General features: G+C 47.1%; 1 pseudogene; it reads right to left on the bottom strand.

Annotated features, from left to right (window-relative positions):
- Window positions 1–10,163: 10,163 nt before the first annotated feature.
- Window positions 10,164–10,294, bottom strand: LOC137370357 (U2 spliceosomal RNA; annotated as a pseudogene).
- Between the last annotated feature and the right edge of the window lie 1,058 nt (window positions 10,295–11,352).

Genomic DNA, 11,352 nt, shown 5'->3' with positions numbered 1-11,352 from the left:
TCTTCAGATCCCGTCTTCCAAGATGCACCAGCCAATTTCTATTCAATAGTAGTTCCCCTGCAATCCGAACTCCACTGATATCATCGCCACCAAAACTGCGCACCCTTCCAGAACCTCCATTTTCTGCTCACAACATCCTGATGGCGTAGTACTACCAGTGTCACCTTAAGTAAATCTTTGAGTCACCAAAAATGGCTTGTAATCGCTGAGGGCCAGCTCCCAGAAAACAGGTTCCAATTACAACAGATTGTCCCCTTTTTTAAAAACAGTTGTACTTTGCTGCTTGCTTCAAGACATTCCAGAGCAATCTTGTAAACAGAAACCTGAACTCCAGTCATATGTCTCTGGTCACACCTCTGATCACAGGACTGTTTGTTCTAACTGATACTAACCAGTTCTAGGTTCCACAGAACTCTGAAGCTTTCAGTTTCCTTTTCCAGTAAATGACTGTTCCAGAAAAAATACAAGTTTTGAATCCCACAGTCAGTCCACCTAGCAGTACATTCAAAAGGTCAACTCTTCAGATAACAGTCTGCACACTTGGACTCCATCACAATAAAATACAGGAGTGATTCCAAAAGGGGTGGAGGAGCAGAATGACCTGCGGCTGTATGTGCACAAATCACTGACGGTGGGAGGGCAGGTTGAGAAAGCAGTTAATAGGGATCCTGGACTTTATAAATAGAGACATCTCCTCACCCAACAAACACAGTTTCAGTCTGTTCCTTTTTTGTGGGGCACATGTGAATCCCCAGGTAATATACACCCTACTGAGTCAGCGGCACTTGAGATGGCTTGGCCATGTGAGTCGCATGGAATATGGCAGGATCCCCAAGGACGCATTGTACAGCGAGCTCGTCACTGGTATCAGACCCACCAGCCGCCCATGTCTCCGCTTTAAAGACGTCTGCAAACACGACATGAAGTCCTGTGACATTGACCACAAGTTGTGGGAGCCAGTGATCGCCAGAGCTGGCGGACAGCCAAAAAGGTGGGGCGAAAGAGCGACGAGTCAGAGACTTAGTAGTTGGCAGGAAAAAAGACAGAAGCACAAGGAGAGAGCCTTGACAACCAATTTTGTCTGCAGCACATGTGGAAGAGTCTGTCACTCTAGAATCGGCCTTTATAGCCATTCCAGGTGCTGATTCACAAACCACTGACCACCTCTAGGCGCTTACCCATTGTATCTTGAGACAAGGAGGCCAAAGAAGAAGAAACCACCATCTACGCACAATTAAATACAACTAATATACGGGTGTGGAAACAAATAGACCTGGGGGTATAAGGACAGAAGTAAAAAGACAAAAGCAAGGAAGTTACGCTAAATTTTTATAAATCGCTGGTTCGACCTTAGAAAACATGTTGTACTCAATTCTGAGCACCATACTTTTGGAAGCATGTCAAGGTCTTGGAGAAAATTTGCTACAATATACAGGGATGAAGAACTTCAATTATGTGGAGTAGCTGAAGAAACTGGGGCTATTCTCCTTAAACTGCAGCAGTTCAAGAAGTCGGCTCACCACCACCTCCTCAAGGCCAATTAGGCATTGGCAACAAATGCTCGCCTTGCTAGCCCATGAATGAATTTTTTTTTAAATGCCAGATACCAAGGAAATTAATTCTCAAATCAGGTATGAGGACTCAGCATCATTAACATAGCAAATTAATAATAGTGAAGAAAATAATGGCACTAAAGAGTGGCAAATTTCCAGGACCAGATGGTTTCCATCCCAGGATTTAAATGGAAGTAGGTGAGAACATTGCAGATGCCCTAACTATGATCTTACAAAGTTCTCTCAACTTAGGAACCATTTCTTTGATTGCAAAACTGCACATCATTGCTCTATCGATGTAAGGTGACACACGAATTAGGAGCAGGAGTAGGCCACTTGGCCCCTCAAACATGCTCCACCATTCGAGAAGATCATGGCTAATTTTATTGTAACCTCAACTCCACATTCCCGCCTACCCCCGATAACCTTTCACCCCCTTGCTTATCAAGAATCTATCTACCTCCGTCTTTAAAATATTTAAAAACCCTGCTTCCACCGCCTTTTGAAGAAGAGTTCCAAAGACTAACAACCCTCAGAGAAAAAAATTTCTACTCATCTCTCTTAAATGAGCAACCTCTTATTCTTAAATAGTGACCCTTAGTTCGAGATTCTCCCACAAGGGAAACCATCCTTTCCCTATCAACCCTGTCAAGACCCCTCAGGATCTTATGTTTCAATCAAGTCGCCTCTTACTCTTCTAAACTCCAGCGGATACAAGCCTAGCCTATACAACCTTTCCTCATAAGACAACCCGCCCATTCCAGGGATTAGTCCAGTAAACCTTCTCTGAACTGCTTCCAACGCATGTGCATCCTTCCTTAAATAAGGAGACCAATACTGTACACAGTACTGCAGATGTGGTCTCACCAATGTCCTGTATAACTGAAACATAATCTCCCTTTGTATTCAATTCCCCTCGCAATAAATGATAACATTCTATTAGCTTTCCTATTTACTTGCTGTACCTGCATACTAACCTTTTGAAATTCATGCACTAGGACACTCAGATCCCTCTGCATATCAGAGCTCTGCAATCTCTCATCATTTAGAAAATATGCTTCTTTTTTATTCTTCCTGCCAAAATGGACAATTTCACATTTTCCACATTATACTCCATCTTCCAGATCTTTGCCCACTCACTTAACCTATCTATATCCCTTTGTAGCCTCCTTATGTCCTCTTCACAACTTCCTTTCCGACCTATCTTTGTGTCATCAGCAAATTTAGCAACCATACCTTCAGTCCCTTCATCCAAGTCATTGATATAAATTGTAGAAAGCTGAGGCCCCAGCACTGATCCCTGTGGCACACCACCCGTTACATCTTGCCAACCAGAAAATGACCCATTTATGCCGACTCTATGTTTCCTGTTAGCTAGCCAATCTTCTATCCATGCCAATATGTTACACCCTACACCATTAGTTTTTATTTTCCACAGTAATATTTGATGTGGCGCCTTCTGGAAATCTAAGTGCAGTACATCCACCGGTTCTCCTTTATCCACAGCACATTTTACTTCTTCAAAGAACTCCAATAAATTGATCAAGCATAATTTTCCTTTCACAATACTATGCTGACTCTGCCTGATTACCTTGAATTTTTCTCAATGCCCTGCTATGACATCTTGAATTATAGCTTCTAACATTTTCCCTGTGACAGATGTTAAGCTAACTGGCCTGTAGTTTCCTGCTTTCTGTCTCCATCCCTTTTTGAATAAAGGAATTGCATTCGCTATTTTCCAATCTAACGGAACCTTCCCCAAATCTAGGGAATTTTGGAAAATTAAAACCAATGCATCAACTATCGCACGAGCCACTTCCTTTAAGACCCTGGAATGAAATCTCAGGACCCAAGGACTTGTCAGCCCACAGCTCCAACAATTTGCTCAGTACCACTTCCCTGGTGATTGTAATTTTCTTGAGTTCCTCCCTGCCTTTCATTTCCTGATGTATAGCTATTTCTGGCATGTTCATTGTATCCTCTATGGTAAAGACCAATGCAAAATACCTGTTCAATTCATCTGCCATCTCTTTATTTTTCTTTATTAATTCCCCAGACTCACTTTCTAAAGGACCACTCACTTTGTTAACTCTTTTCATTTAAAAAAATCTTTAGAAATTCTTACTATCTGTTGTGACGGAAATCACACCTACCAAAAGGAAACATATTAATTTCATCATTTGGGACACTACTTGAAACCTTTTTACTGGACATTGCAAATAATTTGTTTTAAAAAAGCAGAACTGGCCAGCTGAAAACATGGTTGCACATTTGCATTCTGAGAAGACAAAGAATAGCTGAGAGACAGCCGAATAGAGAAACAATGGGAGTGTTCACTGATTCAATTAGTGAGATGGGTTTTGTCAATAGTGATGATCAACATCCTTTGACTGTGTAAGAGCTGGAACTCCATATCCCACCCAGTGTGACTGGAAAGCTTTGAAATCCAACAATCCTCCAAGAAGCTGCTGTTTCAAACAAAAAGATGATCGCATGACCTACCTGCTGGCCAGACTGGGGTTTTTTTGAATTGTGCCTCACAGAGAGAGGAGAAAGACTGCAATTTGAACACCAGGGAGAAGATCGATCTCTCTCTCTCTCTGTCTCCCTCTCCAGCAAAGTCGCAGGGAACCCACGATGGCAGCTTAGACTTCAAGACTACAGACAAAGCCCCTCTTCGGACTTCTGGTACCAGAGAAACAAGTCTAAAATTGTACACGTGGCCCCAGCAAGGACTCCCAGACCTTAACTTTGATCAAGGACATTACATCAAGGACAAAGGACAGGACCTGTATTCCATTTATTGCCAACTCTACTTCAACCCTGCCAATTCTTTCTTCCCCTTTGTATCTATTTGTGTGTGTGTGCCTCTCGTATGCATGCGAACGTTGTTGTGTCACGTATTTTAGTCATTTTAACCAGGTTAGAGTGATAAGGCTAATTAACTTACGTCTTTCTTGTTTAAACCTAAGGAAATCTGTATGATTGGCTCATTTGCAATTGTAATGAGAGAGCAGTGAGCAAGGGCTCTCTAAGGTGGTAAGCTAAAATCGCTGTGTTTTAAAAGATATACCCTGTTACGGCCAAACCAGAGAAGGGGCAAGAGGGGAGCCTGAGACCCCTTCTTCACCTGGTCGTTACACTGTCTTTATATTTCTAGCTAGCTTTCTCTCGTACTCTAATTTTCCCTCCTTAATAATCTTTTAGTCATTCTTTGCTGTTCTTTATATGCTGTCCAATCTTCTAACCTGCCGGCCATCTTTGCCTTTTCTTTAAGTTTGATACTATCTTTAACTTTTTTAGTTAACCACAGATGGTGGGTCCTCCCCTTGGAATTTTTTGTTCTCGTTGGAATGTATCTATTCTGTGTATTCTGAAATGTCTGCCACTGCATCTCTATTGACCTATCCCTTAACCTACTTTGCCAGTTCACTTTTGCTAGCTCAGCTTTTATGCCCTCATAATTGCCCTTATTTAAGTTTAAAATACTAGTCTTACACCCAATCTTTTCTCCCTCAAACTGAATGTAAAATTCCAGCATATTGTGATCGCTGCTGCCTTCACTATGAGGTCATTAATTAATCCTATCTCATTGCACAATACCAGGTCCAGTACAGCCTTCTCTCTGGTTGGCTCCAGAATGCCCCAAGCTTTAGTGCGTCCCTCAGCACGTAGTCCTGGACCTTGGAATGTGCCAGTCTGCAACATTCGGTCGTGGACAACTCTTCGCGCTGGAAGACCAGCAAGTTTCGGGCAGACCAAAAGGCGTCTTTCACCGAATTGATAGTCCTCCAGCAGCAGCTGATGTTTGTCTCGGTGTGTGTCCCTGGGAACAGCCCGTAGAGCACAGACTCCTGTGTTACAGAGCTGCTTGGGATGAACCTCGACAAAAGCCACTGCATCTCTTTCCACACCTGCTTTGCAAAGACACATTCCAGAAGGAGGTGGGCAACCTTCTCTTCCCCACCACAGCCACCACGGGGGCATTGTGCGGAGGGTGCGAGACTTCGGGCGTGCATGAAGGATCTGACGGGGAGGGCCCTTCTCACCACCATCCAAGCCACATCTTGGTGCTTGTTTGAAAGTTCTGGTGATGAGGCATTTTGCCAAATGACTTTGGCGGTCTGCTCGGGGAACCATCCGACAGGATCCACCGTCTCCTTTTCCCGTAGGGCCTTGAGGACATTCCGTGCAGACCACTGCCTGATGGATCGGTGGTCAAAGGTGTTTTCCCGCAGAAACTGCTCCACAAAGGATAGGTGGTACGGCACGGTCCAACTGCATGGAGTGTTCCGTGGCAATGTGACTAGGCCCATCCTTCGCAACACCGGGGACATATTGAACCTCAGCACGTAGTGGCACTTGGAGTTTGCGTACTGGAGATCTACACACAGCTTGATGCAGCCACACACGAAGGTGGTCATCAGGATGAGGGCCATGTTGGGTACATTTTTCCCACCCTTATCCAGAGGTTTGAACATCGTGTCCCTCTGGACCCGGTCCATTTTAGACCCCCAGATGAAGCGGAAAATGGCTCGGGTGACCGCCACAGCGCAGGAATGGGGTATGGGGCAGACCTGCGCCACATACAGCAACAAAGTGAGCGCCTCGCACCTGATGACCAGGTTCTTACCCACAATGGAGAGAGATCGCTGCCCCCACATGCCCAACTTTTGTTGCGCCTTGGCTAATCGTTCCTCCCAGGTTTTGGTGCGCGCCCCGGACCTTCCGAACCATATCCCCAGCACCTTCAGGTAGCCTGACCTGACGGTGAAGGGGACAAAGGATCGGTCAGCCCAGTTCCCAAAGAACATGGCCTTGCTCTTGCCGTGGTTAACTTTGGTGCCCGAGGCCAATTCGAACTGGTCGCAGGTGCTCATCAGTCTGCGCACAGACAGCGGATCCGAACAGAAAACGGCGACGTCATCCATGTACAGGGAGGTTTTAACCTGAGTGCCTCCGCTGCCTGGGATTGTCACCCCTCTTATGCTCGCATCCTTCTTAATAGACTCAGCAAAGGGTTCAATACAGCAAACAAACAAGACCGGGGAGAGAGGACAGCCCTGTCTGACTCCAGATTGGATCGGGAAACTTTCCGATTCCCACCCATTGATTGAGACTGCGCTACTGATGTTTGCGTAGAGCAGTTTGATCCAATTGCAGATTTCCTCCCCAAACCCCATTTTGGAAAGCACGTCCATCGTGTAGGTGTGCGATATCCTGTCAAAAGCCTTCTCCTGGTCCAGGCTGATGAGGCAGGTGTCCACCCTCCTGTCCCACACGTAGGCGATCGTATCCCTGAGTAGCGTGAGACTATCAGAGATCTTCCTGCCGGGTACAGTACAGGTCTGATTGGGGTAGATCACCAACTCCAGAGCAGACTTGTCTCGACTGGCTATGACTTTGGAAAGAATCTTGTAGTCAACATTAAGCAGTGAGATGGGCCGCCAATTTCTGATTTCTGCCCTCTCCCCCTTCCGCTTGTAAATGAGGGTGATGATGCCTTTCCTCATGGATTCTGACATGCTGCCGGCCAGGAGCATACTCTCGTATACTTCCAGCAGATCCGGGCCGACCCAGTCCCACAGGGCCGAATACAACTCGACCGGTAAGCCATCGCTTCTGGGAGTTTTACTCATCTCGAAGGACTCGACGGCCTTTGTCAGCTCGTCCAGAGTTAGCGGCTTGTCCAGTCTCTCCCTCCTGCTGTCATCTAAGACCTCTGTGATAGATGACAGGAAGGACTGGGAGGCTCTGCTGTCTGTGGGCTTTGCGTCATACAGCCCAGCATAAAAGGATTTGCTGATCCTTAGTATGTGCGAAGAGGTTACCAAGCCATCCTCTTCCTTCAGGCTGCTGATAACAGAGCTCTCTGTGTACCTTTTGGAAGAAGTAACGCGAGCACGTCTCATCCTGCTCAATGGAGCGGACTCTGGACTGGAAGATGAGGCCTCCTTGGCAAAGAGCGAGGCCTGCTGGCTCTTCACCTCTTGGAGGTCCTCCTTGACCTCGACCCCCCACGGACTGCAGCCGGAGCAGATTTTGGATACTTTTCTGGAGTCGGGACATTTCCCTCTGTCTCTCTCTCACCCTCTGAACACCTTTGTGGATGAAGAACCTCTTGATGTTCTCCTTGATCGCTTCCCACCAGTGAACTGGAGACTCAAAGAGGGGTTTCACGGTCCTCCAACCTTTGTAATCCCTTTTGAGTTCCTCAACGTTCTCTGGGGTCAGCAGTGCAGCATTGAGCTTCCACATCCCTCTACCAACCCGCTGGTTGTCCTGTCAGTGAATGTCGGCCAGTCAGAGGCAGTGGTCGGAGAAGAACACCGGCTTGACGTCGGTGGATCCGACCGTGGCCGCACGGGACACAAACAGGAAGTCAATCCTGGATCGGGCAGACCCATCCGATCTTGACCATGTGTATCTGCGCTGCGCTCCGCCTGCAGGTTTGCTGAAGACATCGTGCAGTTTGGCATCTTTAACTGTTTCTATTAGGAATCTGGACGTAGTGTCCAGTTTGCTGTCGTCACTGCCGGATCGTCCAGCCGCATCGATGATGCAGTTGAAGTTACCGCCTAGGATGATTGGCCTGGACGTCGCCAGCAGCAGTGGGAGCTGCTGGAAAACGGTCAGCCGCTCGCTGCGTTGTACCGGGGCGTACACGTTGATCAACTGGAGCGGAGCGTTGTTGTACATCACATCTGCTATGAGGAGGCGACTGCTCACCACCTCCTTAACTTCGGAGATGGTGAAGTTACCTCCTCGCAGCAGAATACCCAGGCCGGAGGAACGGCAATCATTAGCCCCCGATCAGATCGATGGCCCGTGGGACCACCATCGCGACCACTGCCTGTAGGTGCTGAGGTGTGGTATTGCACACTCCTGCAGAAACAGTAGGTCAGCTTTGATCTTGGCGAGGTAATCCAAGGTAGAAACATATCGCGTAGTAGATTTAATGCTACGCACATCAATGGAAGCAATCTTTACACCCATTTTTTTAAAGTTAGTTGTTGCTTCCCATACCATTTGTCCTTGCTAGTCCCAGTCCTTCGGGATGTTCCTGCATACCCATCATGTGAGCAAGCTGTTTCACATTAGCTGGGCTCAGAAACCCCTCCTGGTTTTTTATGCAGGGTTTTTTCTGCTGGGGTGACATCGGGGGGGGTCTTGTAGACAGCAAGGGTTGGGTTGTCCTCTGCTGCTTCCATCTGTTCCTCCTCAAAAACATCACTGCTCCCGGCTTCCCGGAGCTGAGGTGCGCCAGACGTGTCTTTGCTCTCGGTGTCCCAGAGCTGGGATGCGTTGGCCACGTCGTTACGTGTGGCGCTTTGGGGTTGGGGCACGCCGGGCCCATCACAGCTTCCAGTGCCCGGGGGCTGAGATGCTTTTTTTTCCATCTCCTTGGAGTTCTGCCACCTCTTTTGAACGGGCTGTCGTTCCAGCATTACCCCGTCCAGTGAAGAGGAGCTGTTGTCGTCTGTCTCAGAAGGTAGCCTTCACTTGCCACTGGTTTGGGTGCTGGCCTGTTCAGCTTTTGAATGTTTTTTCTTTGTGGTTTTCCTCTGGACCACTTGCCACTGACCTGTTTGTCCATCTGCTGCCTCCTCCTCCATCGATTCTGTCTGTGGAGGAGAGGTTTCCGGGCGCAGGGTAGGTGCTGGGTCGCTGGTTTCAGCTGCCTCCCCTTCCTTCTCAGGTTGAGGTTCCTCGTTGCGGAGAAGGTTGCTGGTCTCCTTTCGAACACCGGACGCCTTGGACCTTGCCGCCTGAGCATAACTGAGGCAGCGTTTGGGGCAGGTTTTGTAGAGGTGGCCTGTCGCACCGCACAAGTTGCAACACTTAGTCTGCTTACAGAAACAAAAACAAGAAATGCTGGATTCACTCAGCAGGTCTGGCAGCATCTGTGGAAAGAGAAGCAGAGTTAACGTTTCGGGTCAGTGACCCTTCTTCGGAACTGTTGTTGTAGTCTGCTTACAGTCCTTGGTCTGATGGCCTTCCTCCTTGCAGTTCTTGCAAACAACCGTGCTGCAGTTTGCTGCCACGTGACCAGGTGCGGCAAACTCTGGGCTACCCGGCGTAGACCAAGAAGCCTCGACTTCCCCCGATAGCGAAGCTGGAGGGAGGTTGGATGATGGCTCCACTGGGATCGACCTTCAAGGTGACCTTGACGTGCCGCTTGCTGGTCCAAATCCCAAAGGGGTCCTTGACATCAGTGCTGCTGCCGGCCACCTCGGCGTACCTGGCGAGAAAGGTGAGTACATCCACCACCGGAACATGGGGGTTGTCGAGGTGAATCGTCATCACCCGATCCTGCTGTGACGGAAGCGTGAAGACCGGCTCCGCTGTGAGGATCGACAGTGGCGCCCAGTCCCCTTTCTCCTTGAATGCCTTCAGGAACTTGATGCATCCCGCCACGTTCCGGAACGTCACGTCGAAGTATCCACTGCTGGGGAAATCCTGCAGGCAGAAGACGTCCGTAGCTTGAAATCCACAGCAATCTAAGAGGATTTTCTTGATGAAGAAGGTGCGATCGACCGGTGCATCTCCTTCCTTGTCCTTCACGACCACCCAAACGGTGTTGCACACTCCCAGGCCTGAAGCTCGAAGATTGGTTATAGCCATTTTACTCAAAGCCTACCCAGGATCAAAAGGCAATGATCATGGTCTCTTCTCAACCAAGTAAGCACTGATAAGAACAGATGCTACACTTGATCTTAGCCAAAAGGCCGAGAAACGTCCCATCATGTGGTTAATGTTAAGGAGCCTGTACACCACTCCCACAAGTGACTTCTTGCTATTATCATTTCTCATCTCGACTCAAACCACTTCTACATCCTGGTTTCCTCAACTTGGGTCATCCCTCTCGATTGTGCTAATACCATCATTAATTAACAGAGCCACTCCTCCACCTGTCCTTCCTAAATGTCATGTACCATTCAATATTCAGGTTCCAATCTATGCTCCTGCAGCCATGTCTCTGTAATGGTTATCAGATCATACTTATTTATTTCTTGTGCACTATCAGTTCATCTGTTTTGTTTCGAATGCTGCATGCATTCAGATACAGAACCTTTACTTTTGTCCTATTATTTTTGTGACCTCTAGTCTTGTCTGCTGATTTACTCTTAGATTTGTCACAAAGTGACAAATTGTGACAAGGATAAACCGGGGATTTACAGAACTTATTCGGTTAACATCTCTCGTCAGGCAATTACTAGAGTTTGTAATTGATCAGAAAGTGATGACCTAACATCTTGAATATTTTCAGCTGATCAGAGAGCCAGCATGGATTTGAAAAGTATAGATCATGCCTGACAAACCTGATTGAATTTTTGCTGATTGAATTTTTGCTGATGGAATTTTTTGGTGACTGAAGTAATGGACAGGGGAATGCCGATGGATGTTAATTATATGGATTTCCAGAAGGCATTAAATAAACTCCCTCATAAGTGACTGTAAGCTAAAATTGAAGCTTATGGAATTGAGAGCAAATTATTGACCTGATTCGGAGACTGGCTGAGCGACTGGAGACAGAAAGGAGGGATAATGGGCAGGTCGTGAAATTGCCAGGATGTGATTAGTAGTGTCACAGAGGGATTTTTGTTGGGCCGCAACTATTCCCTGTATTTATTAATGAATTAGACAATGGGATAGAGAGCCACATAGTCAAGTTTGCTAATGTAGACAGCATTGTAAACAGTGTAGATTGAAGCATAGAATTACAAAGATATGAACAGGATTAAGTGAATGAGAAGAACTATGACAAATGGATTGCAAGCAAGGGTGACATCATCCA

Source organism: Heterodontus francisci, chromosome 5, assembly GCF_036365525.1.
Source record: "Heterodontus francisci isolate sHetFra1 chromosome 5, sHetFra1.hap1, whole genome shotgun sequence".
Taxonomy (NCBI): Eukaryota; Metazoa; Chordata; class Chondrichthyes; order Heterodontiformes; family Heterodontidae; genus Heterodontus; species Heterodontus francisci.
The sequence above is the reverse complement of the archived record's forward strand: the minus strand, read 5'-3'. Positions and strand labels throughout refer to the sequence as shown.